This window comes from Carcharodon carcharias, chromosome 5 (genome assembly GCF_017639515.1).
Source record: "Carcharodon carcharias isolate sCarCar2 chromosome 5, sCarCar2.pri, whole genome shotgun sequence".
Taxonomy (NCBI): Eukaryota; Metazoa; Chordata; class Chondrichthyes; order Lamniformes; family Lamnidae; genus Carcharodon; species Carcharodon carcharias.
Window position 1 is genome coordinate 178,426,019 of NC_054471.1, and position 24,947 is coordinate 178,450,965.

At 42.8% G+C, this 24,947-nt stretch overlaps 1 protein-coding gene across 7 annotated transcripts in view; it reads right to left on the bottom strand.

The window, feature by feature from the left end:
* fam49a (family with sequence similarity 49 member A) overlaps positions 1-24,947 on the bottom strand; it is a 224,647-nt gene that overhangs the window by 137,228 nt on the left and 62,472 nt on the right. For all 7 annotated transcript variants that reach the window (XR_005943058.1, XM_041188229.1, XM_041188224.1 and 4 more), the window contains exon 2: positions 1,041-1,129. The gene's annotated coding sequence lies outside the window, so the exon portion shown is untranslated. The remainder of the gene's footprint in view (positions 1-1,040; positions 1,130-24,947) is intronic.

Below are 24,947 nucleotides of genomic sequence, written 5' to 3' on the forward strand. Positions count from 1 at the left end.
TTTAGAGCAGATTTGGCCTAGCAGGCTCGGGGAAGGGAAGGAGGCAGCAGAGGTAACTGAACGGATGATCTCAAAATTAAGTGATAAAGGAGTCCATGAGCTCCTCACACCTCTTATTCAAAGTGAGGGTGGAGGGGAGAAGCTTAAGAAGACAGTTTGTAGTGAAGAAGAGAAACCAGGGATTATCTTTGCATTCCAAGATGATCCTGGAATAAGGAGCAGTTTTGGCAGAGGGAGCAGGATACGATATTGGTTTGTGTGGTCCACTCAGATCTAGTGATAAATGGATAAACCAGTTGTTTGGTTTAGTCCAGTGACAATACTATGCCACCACATCCCCCTTAACCCTAACAATAATACAGTACTAATTGAGGGTGAATCAAGGAAATCAAATATGGACAGATTTCTAGATGTCACAAACAGTGCAAAATTTAAAAAAACATGGGGATGGAGTGTGGGATTTGGCAACATGTTGTATCCAGGTGGATTGAACATGTAGATTGAGCTAAAAACTCTGTTATGCAGGGTAGAAGGTAGAAAACAATAGGAGTAAGAAGATGGCAATATATTGAGTTACAAAGAAGAGGAATTCAGCAGGGACCTGTTGGCCTGGAAACCATCTTGTTAACATGGAACAGTTTTCAATTTAAAACAGGAACAGTTTGTCTCACATGGACAGCAGCAATATATAAACATAATATACCACATTACATGTAATGGGGCATTCATTATTACTAAGGTGATTTTAGCAGAGCAGAAATGGCCGAGCTTCATTTGATGTCAAATGAATAAAAACAGAATGCTGCTAGTGATTTTAACAGGCTGCAAATAAACTAAATTTTGGCCCCAGGTCAAAGATGAAACAACTTTCATGCAATACAATAAAATCGACAAAATTTAAGCAATGAATTGAGCCAGTGGATAGGCATTGCACGTTACAGTAGATATACTGCATTTCATGAGACCACAACAACGCCGTGATATAATTCAAGCAATGCAAAACTTTTAGACAGAGATTAGTAATTTAAAATGCAGCATACCTTAACTCAAAACATGAATGGATCTTGGTTGCACTGCTTCCTGGCTCGCTGTACTTTTAGTATCACTCTCAAAAGAAACAGTTTCACACCTGTTGTGTAAGACACATGAAAAAACAAAGTCTTACTGTTCAGCTTCGCAAAAGGTTTTAAAAAAAATCTGAAATAAAAATGCTTCAAACTTTAGAAAGTTTAGCGTTTTTCAAATCACTTTAGATTAATAATGATTTTTCTAGGCTTACTTATTTACATATTTCTCCTGAAGTTATCACCTAAACTGGAATATTGGCATCAACAGTATTCAGAGCTAGGCCCAGTGGCTATTTATTTGTGATGCGAGAGTCTCGGGAGGGAGCGCAAGGAGGCTTTTTCACCATGAATAGTATCACAGGTAACTCCAATCGTAGCTCAGGATTACTGATACAACATCAACTTATATTTATATAGCACTTTTAATGTAATGAAACACACCAAGGCACTTCACATTGTAAATCAAAGTATGACAGCAAGCCACAAAAGGAGATATATCAGATGACCAAAAGGCTGGTCAGAGTTTTTTTTTAAGGAGTGAAAGGAAGAAAACAAGGCGGAGGGGGGAGGAATTCCAGAGCTTGGGGCCTAGACAACTGAAGGCACAGCCATCAATGATGGAGCAATTAAAATTGGGGATGCACAAGAAGCCAGAATTAGAGGAACATAAATTAACTAAACTGTCCCAATTAGTTCATTCAGCTCATTCCAAAGGGCCGGATCCCTCAGGTTCAGCACCACACTAAATGATGTACCTACTCACTGACACATCAGTCCTTTCAAAAGTACATTCATTCCACATTCTGCACACTACGTGTAATTCACGTTTAAGCAGACGATTATCAATTCCTTGTTCATACAGGCAACCGATGGTTAATTCAGAGCAAAACATACCTTGGGAAAAAAAATTCTTCCTTCGCCCCTGCCCCCAATTACTTGGGATACAGTAAAGGCAATGGTGATTATGAATAGCTGAAGATTGCATTGGTTGCCACATATTAGCATTTTTACAACTATCCTGTACAGATCAGTATAGCATTTGTGCATTAGTGATTTGTGCAGACATTTTCCAGACATCTAAATTGTTCTTGGACACAAAATTGAAAAAGTATTTTTTCTGAAGTTGTTTCTGAATTGCAATGGTGGAGGGACCAACTCAGAGGCAAATCAATACAAAGAGTCACACTCTCACTCCGACCACCGCATCTTCTCCTTTGGTCTGCTTTATTGCAGAACCCTACACTGCACTCCAATTAGCAATCATTGTCTACGTTTGCTGCAGTACATAAAGGTGAGCAGAACTATCCAAGGGTCTGTTATATTAAAAACCAACAATATAAACATTTATTTAAACATTGAACTTTTATTCAATTGGCAGTATCGGGATTAAAGTGCCCAGTCCATAATTGATATAATCATATCATTTCCAAGTGAGTGCTAGTATCATAAGAGAGGCATACACATTTCTGCTCTATGGATGTCTCATGTACTGGGAGCAGCATTTAAATGTTAAATTTTATGCTAACAGTGTCCAGCTGTGGACAAAATACTAGATATTCAGTCATGTTTACTGTCTGCTTTAGACCGCAGAAATGCCTGGATTTTTATGAGCACTCCCATTATTCAAAATGATCCATCAGCAGTCCAAGCCAAGGTTAGAACATCACAGCCGGTATTACATTACATATGCAGCATAAACACTATTTAAAATAAGGTACACTTGCGTGTATGTTTTGTCAAAACCTTCAAGAACCACTCCTTGACTCCTGTCATTTATGTAGAGCTGTGATGTTGCAGGGAAAAAAATTAAGGTGCAGTGCTTTGTGAAACAATTGCCCTCAAGATGGTGGCAATTGTTTGCAATGACCAACCACTCCAGATGTGTTATTATATGTCCAATGTAATTAAAAAGATAGGATATCACCAGCGCATCTTTTTAAAAAATGTTTTAGCTAAACATTACATGATTCCAATATAGTTTGATCCATAGATTTTCAGTGAAATATTTTCACTATTTAAAAAAAAGTGCTAACTTACTGATTTATAATTGGCTTGCTAATCTAGGCATATTTTATAGAGATTATTTTTCATTTCACTGCAACTCATCACACCTTTTGGCATTCCTGATACTACTGCCCTCAAGATCATTCTGTCATGGGCAAAATGAATGTGGTCTCTTACTACCTGCAATCTCTATTTTTTGTATGGAAAGAGGTATGCCTTTTTGGAGTGGGTATTCCAATTAAATAATTCAGCAGTAATTTTTTGTGAATTTAAAATAAAGGTTATTTATTCTCACACACTTACCCCAAATTAATGCAACATCACACTCAGTCTTACGCTCGCAGAACAAAGATTGGATACAGATAAAGACAGTGCACTTCTACAGATTACAGTTAATTCAGTCTCTGATTTATGATCTCCCACATGTCAGGCTTGGGATTTCTTGAATGGATCCGATGATTTAAAGTTGAAGTGAGGATCCTGTAGAGTGAAGGGTTCAAAATAGGTTATGAGGTTTCTTGTAGTCAAATATCTATGACATTGGTTCTCAGGTGAACTTTGAAACTGGAACAGATTAAGTACTTGGGCAGCTTAACGACCTGTAGCAAATTTCAGAGTCTGGTTCTCAGACTGATGGTTCTTAAAAGACAATGATGGCACAGCCTTTCACTGCAGCTATTGTCTTGTCAGTGTTCTTCTGCAGCCAGCCCAGACCTCTTCTGGGTCTTGGGATAATAAAGGATCTCCGTATCGGTAGCCAGATTCGATCACATGGTCAACAGCACCGTCTGCCCAGAAGGCCACTGATAGCTTATTCTGCAGGTCCATTGCATTTTCTACAAAATCAGGCTTGTCCAACTCCCAGCGTGCAAGCCAGATGCGTCCAGCCATGCCTCTCCATCTGGCCCATGGACCTGGTGTTCAAAATGTCGATAAGTGAAGTGGAAGATTCTACAAGGAGCAGATCCTCCGATCACAGGCCATTTCTCTCCCACATTTGCTGTTACAGAAGGAAACGTAGGAGGCCATCTCTGATTGGTGGAGCAGCTTCCTTCAGCCCGAGGCCTGAACACGAGCGGTGAGTCTGCTGAGGGAAGGGGGGAGGTTTTCAGGGACAGGGAAGGGAGCCAGCTTGGTCAGTCGTGGTGCTATGAGCTAATCTTGGTGATGGACACTGGACTCCCCCATCCAGAGTACATTCTGTGCTCTTTGCACCTTTGGTGCTTCCTCCAAGTGGTGTTCAACTGAGAGAGGCACAGTACATGGTAATCAGCAGGAGGGTTCCCTGCCTGTTTGACCTGATGCCATCAGACCTCATGAGGTCTGGAGATGATGTTCAGCAGTCCCAGGGCAACTTCTTTCTGACTGTATACCACTGTGCCGCCGCCTCTGCTGGGTCTGTCCTGGCGGTGGGACAGGATATACCTGGATACAGTGATGGTGGTGCCTGGGACATTATCTGTAAGGTACAATTCCATGAGTAGGACTACGTCAGGCTTGACTAGTCTGCTCTCCCAATTTTGGCACTAACCCCTAGATGTTATTAGGAAGGACTCTGCAGGGTTGACAGGGCCGAGTTTGCTGTTGTTGTTTCCCGTGCCTTGTTCGATGCCAGGTGGTCCATCTGATTTAATTCCCTTTTTTGACTTTGTAGTGGTTTGATACAACTGAACTACTTACTAGGCCATTTCAGGGGCATTTAAGAGCCAACCACATTGTTGTGGATCTGGAGTCACACGTAGGTCAGACCAGGTAAAGGATCACAGATTTCCTTCCCTCAAGGTCATTAGTCCGGCACTCCTTAAGAGCTACCCCTATGACCAAGCTGTTGTTCATCTGTCCTAATACCTCCTTATGACACTGAGCAACATACTTTGTTTTATAATACTTTGTGAAGTACCTTGGAATGTTTATTACTTTAAAAGTGCTATATAAATATAAGTTGTTGTTGTTGAAACCAGAGAGCAGCCATGATGTGTTGTTTTTCAGGCTGCAGGGAAGTGTACAGTGGTGCCCCGCAGGGGTCACTGCCCTTTTTGATATATATCAGGACCTGAACTTAGGTTCACATGGCATAATTTCAAAGTTTCCAGATGACACTAAACTCAGAACTATAGCAAACTGCAAGGAGGATAGTAACAGGCATCAAGAGGACATAGGCAGATTGGTGAAATGGGCAGAGATGTGGCAAATGAAATTTAACAAGTGTGAAATGGTACATTTTGGTAGGAAAACTAAGAAGAGGCAATATAAACTAAATGGTACAATTTTAAAGGGGTGAAGGAACACTTGTCTCTTAAGGTAGCAGGTCAAATTGAGAAGGCTGTTGAAAAAACATATGGGATCCTTGGCTTTATAATTAGAGACAAAAGCAAAGAAGTTATGCTAAATCTTTGTAAAATACTGGCTAAGCACCAGCTGGGGTGATGTGTTCAGCTTTGGGCACCTCACTTTAAGAAAGATGTTAAGGATGCAAGAGCAGGTGCAGAAGAAAGCCACTACTAGATTGTACCAGGGATGAAAGACTTCATTTGCACAGAGAGATAAGAGAAACTGATTGTTCTCCCCAGAGCAGAGAAGGTTAAGGGGGGAAAACAAAAACAGAATTACCTGGAAAAACTCAGCAGGTCTGGCAGCACTGGGATGCTGCCAGACCTGCTGAGTTTTTCCAGGTAATTCTGTTTTTGTTTTGGATTTCCAGCATCCGCAGTTTTTTTGTTTTTATCTAAGGTTAAGGGGGGATTTGATAAAGGTAATCAACATCATTAAGGGCTTTGAAAGGCTAAATAAGAAGAACTTGTTTCCAGTGTATGAGAGTTGGTAATCAGAGATTTAAGGTAATTGGCAAAAGAGCTGAAGACAATATAAGGAAAAATATTCAGGGAGTTATGATGATCTAGAGTGCACTACCTGAGGTCAGTGGAAGCAGATTTAATAATAACTGTCAAAAGGGAACTGGATAAATATTTCAAGGGGACAAATTTGTCAGGCTAAGTGGAAAAAACAGGGAAGTGAGATTAAATAGATAGTCTTTATAAACAGCCGGCGCAAGAACAATGGGTCAAATTACTTCCTTCTGGGGTTTATCATTCGATAAACAACGTTCCAGATCAATTTCATCAATCCCTTCACAAAAACTTCTATTGATCACAGCAAAGTTTCCATTTTTCAAATGAGAACAAGCCCAGTTTTGTTAACTTCTCCATACCTACCAATCTCATTGCCACAATGTAAGAATAATCTCAGTGTCAGGTCCAAACACTGGAGAGGGGCAGTGACACATTCCTGGAGAAGGCAGGCTCACACAATCTTAGAATTGGCAAGGAAGCTAACTTCAGTGCAATTTCAAACTCAAAAAACATTTGGGAATCCTTTGATTTAGTTTCAGTTCATAAGTATGCTATTAGAACATTCAAATACACTTTACAGATCATTGGATTTCCAATGCTGGGCATGGAAGGTTGGGTTGGGAAAGAGAGGTGAATTCAAAAGTCCTCCTACTATATGCCTTTGAAATGCAATACATAAAAGTAACACATAACGTCCCCCTCACATTTTCGCTCTTCTCGAGTTTGCAGTGCCAAAGTGCAATGGCAGCGCACATTCTGATTTACAAACACTTCACTATTCATCTTGATATTTAAAAATCCAGTATATTCTGTTTTCAACAAGATGTTTAAAATAAACACAAACAAGACTAACAAAACTGTAGCTTACTGTTCACAGATAGTGTGATCTGCAGCTTAATTCTGGAGAAAATTCAAGCAACTTTTGTCTTTACCATACATGGTCACAGACATGAGGAAGTTGCTGAGGACCACAATAGTTATCCATTTCCTTTTCAGAAAGCTGAATTAAGACGTGTGTGCTTGTGCTCTCATTTCCCATCCCCCAGTTCACCCCCAACCCACCCACAGTATAGCTCCTAAGTACAGAAATAGCTAAATGAATATTTTTTTAAAAATCCACATTCAATTGCCTGCTGAAATGTGAGTTTCCATGACAACATGCTAGAGGAAAATACACTGTACTTGCGTATGTGTGGGTGAAATGAAGAGAAACAGTCTATTTGTATGCTGAAGGCCTTCTTAGCCAATATTTACTATTACAGATTTCCTTATCAATTGGTCTATTGAGGACACTCTACACACAACAACTTATAGACGTGAAACATGCATACCACCACTTGCTTGCATACTCAGCCATTCATTGTTTGTATCGTATTCGCATATAATTTGGCATTTCAATATGCCTCCCACATATCAACCATGTAAATGAGAGTTTTGTTTGACTTCAGCTACACAATTCAGGTCCAGCTCCATATTTCCCTTGCACTGCTACATTCATCTTCAAAATATAGCAATAGTGGGTTGTGATACACTGATGTCAATCAAAAATCCTGAAAACTGTAACACTAAAGTTGGTAATTTATCAGCATTATAGTAATGGAGAAAGAGTAGTCAACAGTTCCGCTATTTAGCAGTAATAAAATGCAAGTATTTTATGCTTAAAATATATCAGCACATGGGAGAGTAGGATTTTCAATACAGAAAACAAAACCAAGCAAACATCATCCTGAATTTCCTGATTCAGAAAAAGTGTATTGACTGCTCAGTAAGAACACTTTTTTGTCTCAAAGGCATAATTTTGGACAAAACATTTAGCCATTTCTATAAAAGGAGTATTCTTCTTGTAAAACATTGTCTCCAATCATTTCAAACCCACCTCATCCACAAGTCAGAGGCATGATGCTCAGTGAATCCCACCTGATCAAAATCAACCCGGTGGAAGCGCCCTGTCGGTACGTTTTATTAACAGAAAAATTATTAGCTCCATCTTGAAAAATGGAGATGTTTAGTTCACATAGACCAGATCAAATGGAGTTGCTTTGCTGACTTCCAACCTTCAGGGCAAGCTTTTGGTTCTCAACTGTCAGCAGGAAATGGAGAAGCAGGCACCATAAGTTATACAAGAACTTGCCCTACCACATTTTTCTTGCTGATGGAGTGCAGACCACATCATCACCACCACTGCTGATGTTCTCCTATAAATGATTGATCTTTGCGAGAGACATTTCTGCGTGTCTTGAAAGCTGTCATTTAGGTTTTCAATTGAATTCATAAGTATAAAAGTACAGAACAGAGTCCCTTCCTTTTAGCTCTGGGAAATGTTGGTACTTGGCCTGAAACTACAGCAATGGCAGTAAAGGTGTGTGCTGCTTGGAGACAACATTCAGTATGTAAAAGTACTATAAAATAGATCTATAGTTGGGTTATTTTCACTCCTACCTGATAGTTTGAACAAAATATCATATGCAAGTATGTTCCCACCACAGTTTTAAATCAAGTCAGCACGAGAAGGCTTAAAATCAGTTTTACAGCGTCATAAAACCAGTTTGCAATTGTGCACTGCAGCCTTCAATGGTGGGCCATGTTTCCTGCCGTGGCACATCAGGAACACCATTACAATATATCTGCATCTCATTATAAGGACTCCTCGCTGGAATCATCTTCCCATGCAGGATCATTAGGGCACATCGGCGTGCAATTAGAACAAATTGTTTCACAATAGTACATAAGCAACGTGCACCTGGTGACCTGCACATCACTTGTGACTTCAAGGTTCATTCACCTACCTTGCATCATGCAGCGCTCGCGATAATCAACGCCAGGCTTCACAAGCAGTGCCACATTGTTTTTGGGGTGTCACAGGTAAGACTCTTCCTACCAGAGCGGTAATGCAGGGGTGGCTTTTAGTGGGCTGCAGAGCTAGGGCTGTACTGAGGAACGGGGGAAATCTGGCCTCAGGCACTGGAAGGGGCTGCAGAGCTGGGCTGTACTCGGTGGGGGGTACTAGTTGGGAAGATTGTACTCGGACACATGACTGGGAGGCGGGTGCAGAGGGTGTTAGCGTCCTCAGTGCAAGGATGGGTAGAGAGTATGTTACAGAGTGACATAAGCCACAGGTGCAGCACTGAGTGAAGAAGCATTTCAGGTTACATTATTGAGCTTGCAAAGGCTGTCCTTGTTCCAGTCCAGGGAGGGGGAGGGCATGTCAGCCTAGTCTCAGTTGTGCACAGCACATTGTGCATGGGGAGCTGTCATAACATCACGCACCTCGGTCTGTGGGGTTTCTGGCATCATACTGGGCCACAGATAGCACATCAGTCAAGGGAGGCATCTGCAGCCTACAGATGGGGAAAAGGCACAGTGGGGTATCTGAGTCTGTGTGTTTAACTATGCAAGTGGCCTCAAGATGCGGAAAGCTAAGATCCACACAGGACATAGGCACATCCAACTCAAAATGTTCAGTGAATGAGAATCCCAGCACCTGGGCTGAAAGCAGCACAGCCAAGCGCCTGGCCAAAGCAATGTCATAGCAGTCCCCCAAGTAAAGTGTAGGGGGGTGACACTTAGAAAAGCAGCCCATACTGGCCATAATTTCAGGATCGAGCAGCTGCCGAGATGGGAACAAAGCCCTGGAACCCACATTCACTGATGAGTCACTGACAGAAAGAGGACCTTTGGAGACTAATGCTGACTCTTGTCTGTTTCTCACATACTGTAGAGACACCATCAGGAAAATGAAGCCTCAATTTATTGCTGCCTGCATAAACGCATACAGGCAGGAAATCAGAAGAAGAAGATTGCAACGGAGGTGCCTGGCTCGCCAAAGGGAGGAGCAAAATGCTCAAGACCAAGGGCCAGCTCTGGATGCAAATGCGGCAGCTCGCAAGACCGAGGGTGTACAGACCTCACATGTCTTACCCGAAGGTGAGTGCGAAGCAATGTCGCCGATGCCTCTGCATATCCAGGGATTTAGTGGCTCACATCTGCCACATTCTCCAGGAATTGGCGCCATGGGGGCTAGGAAGACATCTATTGTCAATGGCTCTGAAAGCAATGGCCACACTCAGCTTCTACGCCAGTGATTCCTTCCAGGGCTCCACGAGGGATCATTTTGCCAAGGCCCACAATTATGTCAACTTCAACAGAGGTCAAGCAAGCCAGGACATCAAGAAACTGGTCTTTGTGAGGTTTCCGAATTCCCACAGATGCAGGGTGCCATCATCTGCACTCATGTGGCTACAAAAGCTCCCTGGCAACAGGCACTCCGATACATAAACAGGAAAGGCTATCACTTGCTCAAGGTACAACTTGTCTGCAAATGTAATCAACTTATCCTGCAGATCTGTGCCAGAAACCCAACAGGCGTCCATGACTTTTAGACCTCGGGTAGATTGCAGATGTAGTGCATCTTCGAGGGACCACACAGGATCCAAGTCTCGTCAGTGACAAAGGCTATCCATAAATGACTTGGCTGAGAGAAGATACAACAACGCTGAACATCGAACATTGATGAGGCACACCATAGGAATCAGTGACGTGATTCCAATGCCTGGACAGATCTGGCAAAGCACTCCAATACACTCCCCAGAGGGTCTCACGGATCATTGTGGCTTGCTGCGTGCTGAATAACCTGGCGCTGCAAAGGGGGGAGTATTTGCCAGATGCCGACATGGAGGAGCTGCACATCTCCAATGAGGACGACATGAAGGGCATGAGGGTGTTGAGTTGGAAGAAGCCAAGGCTGCAGGGGAAGAGGCCACAGCACAAGGCGGGCAAGCATGAGGCCCTCGTTGCCACCAGATTCCACAAGGAGTTGCAGTGAATACCCTCTTGGACAAGTGCCCTCCATCATGGGCCAACATGAACATCAGCATTGCTTTTCTTCTTATTTCAACTTCACAAGGAGAGTGAATAGTTACACATCAGGCTCACATGGTCCTGATCCTTGGAAGGAGGATGAACCCGTGGGAGCATGTATCCTTGCTGAGGTGAGGCGGTAACTGGAAGAGGCAGTCCCATCACTAGAAGTCAGAGGGTATTGCCTCTTCAAGCGTATCTCCAGCATCCCAGTCACAGCGGCAATCTACAGGAGCCAGGAGCTGTTCCACTGTCCTCAGTGGGCTTGTAGATGTATGCCTTCAGTCTGACAAAGCTGCTTAAGGAGATCTATCTCCAGCAACTGGACAACACATTCTGTGTAATCTCGATGGTGAAACTGATAGGTGACATTTGGGCCAAGGCAGCCGAGGGCGTTCCGTAGGTGTGTATCTATTCTGAGATGACTCAATCCTCCTTGTCACCTCCTTCTCTATCACATTAACATCCGTCACTCTCAGTTAGAGATGCTGGTCTGCTTTCATCCTCACTTTACTATGCTTGTGGACCATTTGAAGGTGACAATGTTCAATCACTTGCATGCCAGACATTAAAATGCCTCCTCTTTAAGAGGCACATGATACCCTCATGGCCAGCCCTGGCCCTTGTAAACTCCAAAATTCTCAGACAACATGAAGCCCTCAAGGTGACAAGTCATTGCGAATAAAGAGCAGACTTCAGCTTCAATACATCCTCGCTCCTATCCCATTGCTCCCCTCTACATAGTCTAAAGCTACGGTGCACGCTTCCAGAGCATGCTCAAGGCTCTATTGATCAAATATCACCATTTGCAATTTACATCACTCGTCTTGGCAAGTGTTTAGGTGATGGGACGCAGAGCGCTGCATCCCAACATTGTGACGAGAGCCTTTGGCCGCATTACAGACAATTAGAGGTTGAGAAACACTCAATGTTGTAGGTACGAACGCCAGGGCAATAACGTGGCTGAGAGGGGCAGAGCTTCAGCACCTTGAGGTGGTAAGGTCCTCCCACTTATTGTTCAGCTTAGCAGATGTACACTCAAAGTTGGAAACATGGTTGGCAGACAGGAGTGCACATGAGCTTCGAGTATGGGCTCATTGGATGAAAACCCGCCAGAAGACACAATGCACATGGAGCTGCACGACATATGGCCCTTTCCTGTGTGTTAACACATCTCTCCTTGTACACTACACCTTCACCTTTTAAGAATGCAGACAAAATAAGGGAACACCTCTGCCTCAATCTTGCACAGCCAAAATTAAACATGGCATGACCTGCAAAGCATGTGAACGAGGTTCATTCCACAAGCACATTTAACATTAAGGTCAAAGCATCACTGATGTTGAGAATGATCTAGAAAAAGGCCACACACAGTGGTGATATGGATTAGAGGCATTGATAGCAGAGTGATAAGTTGGGGGGGGGGGGGGGGGGGGGGGGGGGGGGGGGGGGGGGGGGGGGGGGGGGGGGGGGGGGTGGAAGGACCATGGTATCACACCTGATTGATAGCAACACAGCTCATTATAAAAAAGGAAGCATACACAAGAGATGTGAAATGAGTGTGATTCTATTTAAATCTGTGAATGTATATACATGTTGTGAACACCTGTGCCACCATTGTGCTGTTTTTAACTTTCCTAATCCTATTGCTATGTCTTGGTGCTTCCCCGACATCCACAGTGGAGGTGGAGTCAGCCTGCTGACTGCTACGTACTGTTGTCTGTGATGACTTTGGCAGGCGTCCTCTGAAGTGCCGGGATCTGGAAGACGCTGGCCTGTTTTGAGTGTCCTGCTGTGGAGTTGGAGGTGATGGGGTCACAGGAAGAAGGGATTGGCAGGACAGTCCTGGAGTCACTTGGGTGTATGGTCCCAGGGCGACCAGCTGCTGGTCCTGCTCCCTATGGACGCCCGAGAGCCCATGGCTGACTCCTCGAGAAGGGGCAGCTGGAGATCTAGGTGCCCCCCACCCTCCTCACATAGCCACTGATGGATGCCACCAATTGCTACAGCGATGCAGTGCTGCTGCTGCAGCAGTGCAGGACCCATGTCCTGAGCCAAGCGCTCCATGGCAGCCAACATCTTACCACTATGCCAGCACTATCACCACAGTCTGAACACAGACAGGCCCCTCCATCGTCTGTTGCAATCTGAGGAATGCAGTTGACATCCCCTTCCTGATGTTCTTGTAATTGTCTCTACAGCTCCACCAACTGATTTAGGAGCGATTCCAGAGGCTCAACAGCTGACTCAGACTCCTCAGAATTCTGGCCTCCAACAATCCTCCAAGTGCCAGCGGCCTCAGATATCCCTGCCTCCACCTGCTGAGGACCAGACAGAGGCTGCTCTAGAACTAGACCTCACTGAGGTGTGTATCTCTGTGCTGATAGAGGGTGTGGGTGAGCGCTGTGACAGGTCTTCTATGGTGCTCTCCTCTGGTTCCCCATCCAGATGTTGTCAAGACTGGAGCTTAGGGATGCCCTTGGGCACTTTCCAGAGGTGCCTGTGATTAAAAGGAGAGATAATTAGTGCATGGCAAGTGACTTTAAAACAGGACAATGCTCTCATAGTATGGTTGTCAGAGGGATAAATGGGTACAGGATCATCACTTGGATGTGCACTGCCCACCTCACCGTCAGAGCAGGGACTGTCCACATCTTCTCCAGCCAGCTTGATGGCTCGATTCTCATAGGGAGTGAGGACCTTGATTTCTGGCATTCCACCCTCAGTCTGAGGCCTCTCCCTCCGATTGGTGTGAGAGCTTGTCCTGCATAAAGACAGATGGTGTGTTTGAGCAGGATGCATGCCAGGGTAGATGATAAGGATGCCTGCCATGTGTAGGTGGGGAATGCAGCCATGGGTGGGATCAGGACACAAACTGCAGAGGATATAGACCAGATGGAGAAGTGAAGGTGTGTAAGAGAACAAGTGGTGATGTCCCTTGAGCTGGCAGTGTGTGAGATGTCAGTGAATGTGTGATGAGCTTGAGAGTTGAGATAGTCGAATTGCCCTAGTGACACAGATGAGGTCATTCATCCTCTGGGTGGCTGACCTCTTCGGTGCAGCATTGGCATTGACCACCACTGCCAATGCCTCCCAAGAGAGAGTGGGGAGGTTGGTGGACCTCCTCCAGCTATCATGAGGTAGAGGACATTGCAGCGGGACTCCACTGTGTCCGCCAGGTGTTCCAGTGAGGCATCACTAAACTTGGGGGCTGTCTTCTCCCCTTTTGAGGCCCTCTCTCTCATCTCTGGGCTATAGATATTGACAAAACTGTACACGGATGACGTTTAAATACGGCACCGGGAATGAGGAAGCAATGAGCTCACGGCAGGGCGGGTGAATCAGAGGCTGCCCGCCCGCGATTTTCTGTCCTTGCACAATTAATGCAGTGGGAAACAGACGATACGGCGTGAAAATCCACCATTGCGACCAACGGGTAGAATGCTGTTTTTCCATGCCCGCTGCGCACTTAGTGCAATGAGGGGAAAGTCCTGACCAATGTGTTTATTTGCGAGGTTGCTTTCTGCCCAAATTTTCTTCTGGGTTTCAGTGTAATGGAGTTGGAGATGTTTGATTCATGTGCAGAGGGGATTTTGTAAAGCCATGTGGCTAGCTGAGGGATTTTGAATATCTCTAAGTATAGGGAGGTCCAAGTTGCTGCTGATTGGAGTTATTTCTCTGCATGTTTCTGCATCCCGCCAAATGGAGTGAGGGCGATATTTGAGAGAACTGGTAACCAATGAAGTGGATTTATCTCAAGAGTTCCAAAGATCATCCTCATAACTTGAGCGAACTTGTGTGTGTCAGTAAGTTTGGCATGACTTGAGGCCCATACGGATCCACAATGCTCAGCTGTCAAAATGATGAGAGCTATGCTAAAAGTACGAAGGACTGTGGTTTTTGCACCCGAGCTTGTGTCAGCGAGCTTGCAGATGCTATTCATTCATGTCTTGGTCTTCTCAGCAGTCTTTTGGAGATGGTGATGCTAGGTTAGTGACTGAGCAAGGGTCACTCCAAGGTAGGTGGGACGAGTCATGCCACACTTTTTCTCTACAAAAGGTGACATTTAGGGTGTTATGTGCCTTGCGATTTTCAAGGTGGAATGCAGAGACGATGGGCTTGGCTGCAATCTCCACTTGTAGAAATATTCAGCCATTTTTGACAGGTCAGAATTTAGCTTCCATATCCTGGAAAGATTTTTCCTGAGTTGTCAAAGCAATGTCATCAACATAAATCATTTTTTGTGATGACGTGGTGGACATGTCGCTTATGTAGATGTTAAAAAGTATCAGTGCCAGGACACTGCCCTGTAGGAGACCATTGCTGAGTGTTCCTGGAGTGCTGACCTTGTCTCATAGGTAGACCTTCATCCTTCCATTGGTCAGAAGTAGTAGATGCATTGGTTATAATCTTTCAAAATTCCTTCAATTCTGGAAGGCTCCCAGTGGATTGGAAAATAGCTATGTAACACCTTTATCCAAGAGAGGAGGGAGACAGGAAGCATGAAACTACAGGCCAGTTATTCCAACATCTATCATAAGGAAATTGTTGGAATCCATTACTAAGGAGGTTACAGCAGGATATTTAGAAAATCATAATGTGATCAGGCAGAGTTAACATGGCTTTGAGGAAGGTAAATGGTGTTTAACTACTTTATTGGAGTTTTTTGAGAAGTAACAAACAAGGTGGATAAAGGGGAACCTGTCGACATGGTAAAGTTGGATTTCCAAAAGGCATTTGATAAGATGCCACATCAAAGGTTACTACACAAGGTGACAGTACATGTGTATGGCGTAACATATTAGCATGGATAAAGGATTGATTAGCTAACAGGAAGCAGAAAGTAGGGCTAAATGGGTATTTTTTGGTTGTCAAGCTCTAACGGAGTGCCACAGGGATCAGTGCTGGGGCCTCAAATATTTACAATCTACATCAATATTTGGATGAAGGGACCGAATGTATGGTAGCTAAATTTGTCAATGACACCAAGATAGGTAGGTAAGTTGTCAAAAGGAGGTAGAAAGTCTGCAAAGGGATATGGACTGGTTAAGTGAGCGGGCAAAATTTTGGCAGAGTACGATGTGGGAAAATATGAATTTGTCCATTTTGACAGGAAGAATAGAAAAGCAGTATAGTATTTAAATAGAGAGATTGCAGAACTCAGTGGTTCAGAGGGATCTGGGTGTCCTGGCATGAATCACAAAAAGTTAGTACGCAAGTACAGCAAATAGTTTGAAAGGCAAATGGAACGTTGCTGTTTACTGCAAGGAGAATGGAATATAAAAGTAGGGAGGTTTTACTGCAGCTGTACAAGGCACTGGTGAGGCTACATCTGGAATACTGTGTACAGTTTTGGTCTCCTTATTTGAAAAGAAGCAATTATAGAGAAGGAACATTCGGCTCATTCTTGGGATGAAGGGCTTATCCTACGAAGAAAGGTTGAACAGGTTGTGCCTATATCCATTAGTTTAGAAGAATGAGAAGTGATTTTATAGAAACATACAAGGTCCTGAAGGGACTTGATAGGGGAAATACTGGGAGGGTATTTCCACTCATGGGGAAAGACTAGAACTAGGGGATACAATTTAAGAATAAAAGATCTCCCTTTTAAGACTGAAGTGAGGAGAATTATCTCTCAGGGGATTGTTAGTGTGTGGAATTCTCTTCCCCAGAGAGCTGTGGAGGCTAGGTCATTGAATTTATTCAAGGCAGGAGTAAACAGATTTTTGACAGACAAGGGAGTCAAGGGTTAGGGGGGCAAGCAGTAAAGTGGAGTTGAGACCACAGCCAGATCAACCATGATCTTATTGAATGGCAGAGCAGGCTTGAAGGATCTTACGGCCTACTCCTGTTCCTACGCAGAAGAGTCCACAGCAGCTGGAGTAGTTTGGCACATGGCAGCAACAGGACCAGTTTGAACATCAGTCAACGCTTGCATAATTGTATCGTAAGCTGGGAAAAGACCTAGGAACGTGGTTCCAGTCTTGAGAATAGACTCCCTACTTGCCCATTTTTATTTATTTCATTATTCTTCTGGGCTTTTCATTCTTCTTATCCCCCACTTCTATATAAACAGATCAAAATGTTTCCTTTTTGACCAAAACATATCTTTGAAATTAAAGAGGAACAAGAAATGGAAACAAAAGCTAGCTCAGTTTAGATTTTGCCTTCAGCACAACAGAAATAGAAATATTCTGCATATTCTCCTATTGCCAATGAAATTCTTGCTGCTGCATTGTTCATGTCTGCTTTCAGTGTTTGTAAAATTTCCTTGTCACTGCATTTAAAAGTTGTAAAATAAATATGAAGTACATTAGTCTTATCTATAACCAAACAATGTTTCCAATAACCTGTCAGTTAAACAAAAAAAGTCATCTCACTGATTAAAGCAAGATTTAAAGAATAAGGGGCAAAACGGTACATTTTTATTTTTAAAAGGTTACTCAGTGTCATCACATCAGAAACATGTTGAAATATCAATAGCTAATAATCAGCCTCATCAATCTAGCAGGACCAGAAAAGCTATACATTTCTAAATTCAGACAATATCTGTTTTACATCAACTCCAATAAACTTTAAATACATACTAACAAAGCTTATCTGTTTATAGGCTCATTTTTACATGCACATTTCTAGTGTCATTAAATTTTGAGTGTTGAAAGTAAGCATAAGGATTTTGTAAACAGTAGAAGTACTTACTTTTCTAGTTTTCCATGAATCAGCAACTTACAATTTGTGGCCTAATTGGACAAACTTTTCTTTTAGAAATAAAAGTCAGCAATCAGCTCTAACAGCAGACTTTGCAGCACTGGATTGTGTTCAAGTTTTGTGCCAAAATGAAAATTTAATTTAAAAAAATAAATTAAAATGGTAATGTATAGCAAAAGTCACACAGTCTGTGACACTACCATCATTGTTTGACAGATCTCCAAAACAACTCAAGTATTGAATGTTTATGAATTCCCTCAGAGTTAACAAACTGAGCTCGTGCCAGTCAATAGTGAGCTCTATTAGTTAAGCTGATGTCATGCGCATTCCTTGTTACGAAGATAATGAGATCACAAAGGCGACTTCAACACATCTGTCCTGAGCAGGGTGTGCGATCCCTTTCACAACTCACAGCAGCAAAATTTGCTTCTTGCTCTGTTGACTATTAATGATCATCTTAAGTTTTTTAAAGAGGATTAAAATATTTACTGGACTGTTGCTCAAATGTGAAATTATAGTAACTACTGGGCCCTCTAAAAACAGTTTAGAAACAAAATGCCACAAAGCACTCCATTTTGAAACTGCAAAGCCACAAGATTTAAAGAAGTCTGGCAGGTATACTTAAATACGGACCTACATACAAATTAGGAGTAGTAGACCATTTGGCTCCTCAAGCCTGCTCTGCCATCCAATAAGATCATGGCTGATCTGATTGAGGTCTGAACTTCACATTTTGCCTACCCCTGACAACCTTTGATTCCCTGGTTAGTCAAGAATCTATACCTTCCTTAAAAATATTCATTGACCCTGCTTCCACTGCTCTCTGGGGAAATGAGTTCCAAAGATTTACAACCCAATGACAGAAAAAATTTCTTCTCATCCGTCTTAAATGGGAGACCCCTTACTTTTAAACTACTACTACCTGCTTGTCTCTCCCACAAGGGGAAGCATCCTTTCAGCATCCACTTGTGTCAAGTCCCCTCAGGATATGTTTCAATAAGACCAACTCAATCTTCTAAACACCAATGGATACAAGCCCAGTCTGTCCTACCTTTCCTCGTAAAGTAACCGCCCTTCCCCTTCCCCCCCGGCCCCCCAATCATCCCAGGTATCAGCTGATGCAAGAGTTGGATTACTGTAAAGAGAATGGAGGATTGATGCTTTTCTCTATATCAACCACTTAGTCTAAACCTTCCTGCCCACTCTCCATATTCTATAATTGTTCCTCTTTTTTCCCCAAGTAACTGTCTAATTCCATCCAAAACACCTCCAATGATTTTCCACTATGCTGCCTTCATCATTTCCTTCTGCTCAGATCGTTGAACTTTGATCCAATTTTACTAGTTATTTTTTAAAAAAACTAACAACATTCCAAGATTCAGACTCTACGGGCCAACTTGCAAGCTACCTGAACACTAAATTGCATGTGCAGACTTTAAGGAGAATGCCTGCCAACAGGCCCATCCCGTGTTGTGCAAAGGCCCAATGCCCCTGCCTGTTCACTCAGCATCTCTTCCTCAAGCTGTTTTCTTCTCTCCTCACTTCAAGTGCTGCCAGGTCCCAGGCTGCTCACAGTTCCTGCTGCTTCTTCCCACGATCCTATGCACCAATCACAGGATCTAGACTCCATCTATCCATTCTGACCTGATCCCCAGTTAGCACAGAACCAGATCCTGGGCATACTTTCCCAAAGCTATACACACATATGCTTACAACATACATTTAGAAAGCAATGTCAAAATGCTCGAGCTTCACCTTTGCCAATGATGACATGTCAGCTTTTTGATTTTTAAGAAATCAGAATCTCAATGTAGCCCATTATTTCTAAAGGAATGTCAATCAACTCAACTTCCGCATGCATCAGTCTTGGAACACACCTGAAAGTGTATTATCTTTTAAATGCGTAGGAAATAATATTGCTGCCTTTTTGGTATACAGTTTTTCATTTACCTTTAGGGTATTCAGGGCCCCTGCTCATGTACCATGAATTAGGACAGGAGCCGATAAGGAAATGTTATAGTTTCTATATTATAATTATTGCAACTGTGTGTTAACTAAAATTTTGCTTAAGATGCAAACCTGGCAATTTAAACTCTTAGTACTGTGTAGTATGAATCAGGAGTCCCCATGGCATTTTTTGTGGTCCACACATTAAGAACTGGATAAGAATTGCACAGTAGAAATGACACTAGACCACAATATCACACAGGTTATCTTATCTGGCAATCTGTTGAGTATACTGTATACTGACATAATCAAACCTGTCTTACTGTCCCTTCACTGCCATCTTAAAAAGCATCAGAATTTTTATTCAGTCTTAAATACAGACACATCACCATTTGGGAGATTATTCAAATGCTGACCGCCAGCAGAATGTCAATAACAAGGTTGCTAATGGCCTGATTGCTTAGTGAGGCCATTTAACAGGCTGAGGTAAAAAAGACAGGAAATAAAAGCATTGAAGTTGAATAAATATTAAGTTATCCACTTTGGTAAAAAAACAAGAAGGCAGAGTATTTCTTAAATGGGGAGAAGTTGGGAAATGTGGGTGCCAAAGGGACTTGGGTGTCCTTGCTCATGAATCACAAAAAGCTTGCAGGTGCAGCAAGCAATTAGGAAGGCAAATGGTATGTTGGCATGCATCAGTAAGGATGTCTTGCTGCAGTTAGATAAGCCTTGGTGAGACTTCACCTCGAGTATTATGGACAGTTTTAGTCCCCTCATCTCAGGAGGGATATACTTGCCATAGACATGGTGCAACTGAGAATCACCAGATTAATCCCTGGGATGGCAGGATTTATGAGGACCAGTTGAGGAGACTGGGTCTGTATTCCCTTGAGTTTCGAAGAATAAGTGGTGACCTCATTAAAACTTACAAAATTATTACGGGGCATGACAGTGTGGATGTAGATAAGGTGTTTCCCCTGGCTGGTGAGTCTAAAGCCAGGGGACATGATCTGAGAATAAGGGGTGGACCATTTAAGACTGAGGTGAGGAGGAATTTCTTCATTCAGAGGGTGGTGAATCTTTGGAATTCTCTACTCCAGAGGGCTGTGGAAGCTCAATCATTGAACATTCAAGACAGAAAATGATAGATTTTTGGAGACCAATGACATCAAGGGATGTGGAGGTAGTGTGGAAAGTGGCATTAAGGTAGATGATCAGCCATGATCAAATTGAATGGTGGAGCAAGCTCAACAGGCCGAATGGCCTACTCTTGTTCCAATGTTCCTAACCATAGTGGTATGTAACTTAAATTAAAGCACAGGTTTACATAATAGTGCCTTTACTACCCATCTGCAAAATATCTCTTAAAAAAGAACACGAAGTATACAATTGTTATGACTATAGAATAATATTAATAGACTTGCAATAATTCTATACTTAATGTTCTTGTACATCAAAAGGAAAATGAAGGACTACATGCATGTAGCTTCATTACATTGAGCTAAATAGAGAATGGCTTTCTTAAATCAGTTTGAGTAACTAAGGCAAACATATCATGTGCTGCCTGGGAATCAGGGTCAGACTGCAAACTGCTGTCCATTCAGTCTCCCTACTGAGAAAACAACAATATTCTCATGGAACAGATGCAATGAGCCTGCTTTAAATAAATCACACCGTGGTGCTTTTGTATATGTTAACATGTTATCTACAATAGGAAACATTCGAGAAGAATCTGTTTGCCTAATTGTGCATATTGGTAGAATAGTTTCACATACATCAAGATTATACTTGCCACAGAGAGGAAAGTTAGACAATGGTGTCCTCCCTTTGCTGAGGCATTGCTGGATTGTGACACTTGTACTGCTGGGAACAGGTGGGTGGTCATGCACTTCACCTCCCCTAATGCAATAGCCCACTCACTTCCACTATCTGCAGCAAACTGTTGTGCTGTTAGTGATGAGTGACCTATTGAGTATGCCTCCAAGAATGGGACCCTGACTACTTGGTGCTGAAGCTGCTTTTAATTAAAGCAATATAAGCCAGGTTGCAGTTTCAAATACGAGTGGACTGTTCCTACCAATGTTCAAACTGAGATTCATGATCTTTACATTTAAAACTTATTTGGGCATTTAATTTTGACTCTGAGGCATGCCACACTGAGGCGTGTCAACACCTTGCTAAGGATCAGTACCATTATTGTGTAGGGTCATTTTGCAGCCAGCTATCCTGAATGATTTCAGACCCAAACTATAGCTCTCACTCTCCCTTCAACAAGAAGTGCTGAGAATGGGTGTACAGATGTTTCTGGGAGAGGGTGGGGGAAATGTTGATGCTTGAACTTCCGGGCCCTGATGGAGCACCGTGCTGGTGAGGTGGCCTGCACCTTGGTGTCAACACACTTTTGTCCTCTTCCAGGAAGCTGCAGTCTCCTCCACTGTCAGTTTCTTTTTGATCAACCACATTCTTCAGCTATTTACATGATGTTCATGTCTTGCAAATGTATTTACTTCTTTGATTTCTCTCATTATGCCTCAGATTTTCCCATGTTGATATCACCTCTGCTATTTAAACATCTCCTGCTTTCCATTGAAGCTTCTTACAAGTCATTCAAATTTATTTCATGTGTATGCTTGTGTGGTTTATCTTTTTGTTCCTTTTATTCTAATCCTTATTAAGTGGTAGTCACTGTAAAATCCTCCCATTCTGACAAAGGGTCCACACCTGAAATGTTGTAATCTGTTCTCCCCACACATGCTGTCTGGCCTGACAGGCATTTTTCATTCAAAATGCAATTTCTTAGACAATTACTTAGTGCCACATGAAAATGTGGACAGCCTCAATCCAATTCCCAGTTGGAAAGAGTCTTAGTACAAGAGGACCTCAACTAAATTATGCATTTTTGTTTTTCATCATTATCCAGTACCTCTTGCCGGAAATGTGCACGCTGAATGAGATTGGGATCACACTGATCTATGCTAGCCTCATTGTCAAATATTCCATAACAGTCCAAACAAGAATGGATTTTGGTGTGTCTCATCACTACAGAGGTATTGGTGTTCCCACATACAGCTTGATTCTGCTTAGCATTTGCTCCCGTTCCTGCTAAATTACAAAATACATTAATTCAACAAACTAAAAAATAACTGTAAGGAGAAGCAGTTAGTACAGAAAAATCACTGAGGATCTTCACAAGGTTACTGTGATCCAAATGGATATACATTATGCAGCAGAGAGCCCAAGATGGGAATGCAACATGTTATCTGAATCTGTGAATAATCACAATACTATAACAGATGACCATTTGCAAGTGTTAAACTTCTAGGTTTTATGATAAACTTCAAAATTTTTGACTTATGACATAGGAGAAATAATGTGGTTCTACTCAAATTAGGATATTTTTTTCAAGCAGTACTGGTTAACCAGTAAAGTTCCATTTTCAATCCTTTCATTGGTACTTTGCCAATCTCAGCTGGGCAACAGTGAAGCAATCTTAATTGGCCTCAACATTCCCAAGTTATGGAGCAAAAGAAGAAAAGAACAGGATTTTTGTTCTTCATTATTAGCCAGTACCTCTTGCTGGAAATGTGCATGCTAAAAGAGATCTAGATCATACAGATCTATGCTATTCTCATGGTCAAATAGTCCACATAAGAATGGACTTTATTTGGACAGAAAAGTAAATGCACAGATGAAGGGATGTAGAACTATCAAACAAGGGACATTTCTTAAAAAACAAAAAAACTGCGGATGCTGGAAATCCAGAACAAAAACAGAATTACCTGGAAAAACTCAGCAGGTCTGGCAGCATCGGCGGAGAAGAAAAGAGTTGACGTTTCGAGACCTCATGACTCTTCGACAGAACTTGAGTTCGAGAACTCTTTCTTGGACTCGAACTCAAGTTCTGTCGAAGGGTCATGAGGACTCGAAACGTCAACTCTTTTCTTCTCCGCCAATGCTGCCAGACCTGCTGAGTTTTTCCAGGTAATTCTGTTTTTGTTAAGGGACATTTCTTGCTTTCTGCATGTGAGCTGCTTTGCACTTACTACAGAGGTATTGGTGTTCTCATTATTGCTTGACTCTGCTAATCGTTTGCTCCTGTTCCTGCTTACCTTCAACAGAAAACAAAATCTACTTCCTCCTTGAATTCTAACAGATTAAAAAGGGAAACACAACATTGCCAGGCACTAATATCACCCTTGATAACAAAATGAATGCCCACTGGATTAAAGACACAGCGGCAGTGTGAATATAAAATTGACTAAGGGACAGGAAGCAGAGAGTAGTTGTGAACAACTGTTTCCCAGGGCCCTCAACCGTGTCCGGCCCATCTCCCGCGCATCCGCCCTCACGCCTTCTCCTCCCTCCCAGAAACATGATAGGGTCCCCCATGTCCTCACTTATCACCCCACCAGCCTCCGCATTCAAAGGATCATCCTCCGCCATTTCCGCCAACTCCAGCATGATGCCACCACCAAACACATCTTCCCCCCCCGGCTGCATTCCGTAAGGATTGTTCCCTCCGTGTCACCCTGGTCCACTCCTCTATCACCCCCTACTCCTCAACCCCCTCCCACGGCACCTCCCCATGCAAAGGCAGAAAATGCAACGCCTGCCCCTTCACTTCCTCTCTCCTCACTGTCCAAGGGCCCAAACACTCCTTTCAAGTGAAGCAGCATTTCACTTGCACTTCCCTCAACTTAGTCTGCTGCATTCACTGCTCCCAATGCGGTTTCCTCTACATTGGAGAGACCAAACGTAAACTGGGCGACCGCTTTGCAGAATACCTTTGATCTGTCTGCAAGCATTACCCCAGACCTCCCTGTCGCTTGCCATTTCAACACTCCACCCTGCTCTCATGCCCACATGTCTGTCCTTGGCTTGCTGCATTATTCCAGTGAAGCTCAAAGCAAACTGGAGGAACAGCACCTCATCTTCCAACTAGGCACTTTACAGCCTTCCAGACTGAATATTGAGTTCAACAATTTTAGATCTTGAACTCTCTCCTCCATCCCCACCCCCTCTCCGCTTCTTCCCCCTCCTTTCTATTTTTTCCAATAATTTATATAGATTTTTCTTTACCCACCTATTTCCATTATTTTTAAATGTATTTCCACCCATTGTTTACCTATACCTTTTATGCCCTTTTAGTATTATTTCACCCCACCCCCACTAGAGCTATCTGTACCTTGCTTGTCCTGCTCTCTACTCTTAATTAGCACATTCCTTTAGATATCACCACCTTCAACACCTCTTTGTTCTTTTGGCTGTGACATCTTTTGGTTATATCCTCCTATCATTGGCTGCTTGTCCCAACAACAACCCACCCCCTTAAACCAGCTTATATTTCACCCCTTTCCTATTTTTACTTAGTTCTGTTGAAGGGTCATGAGGACTCGAAACGTCAACTGTGCTCTTCTCCGCCGATGCTGCCAGACCTGCTGAGTTTTTCCAGGTATTTCTGTTTCTGTTTTTGTTGTGGTGCACAATTGTTTTTCAGACTGGAGGAAAGTATATG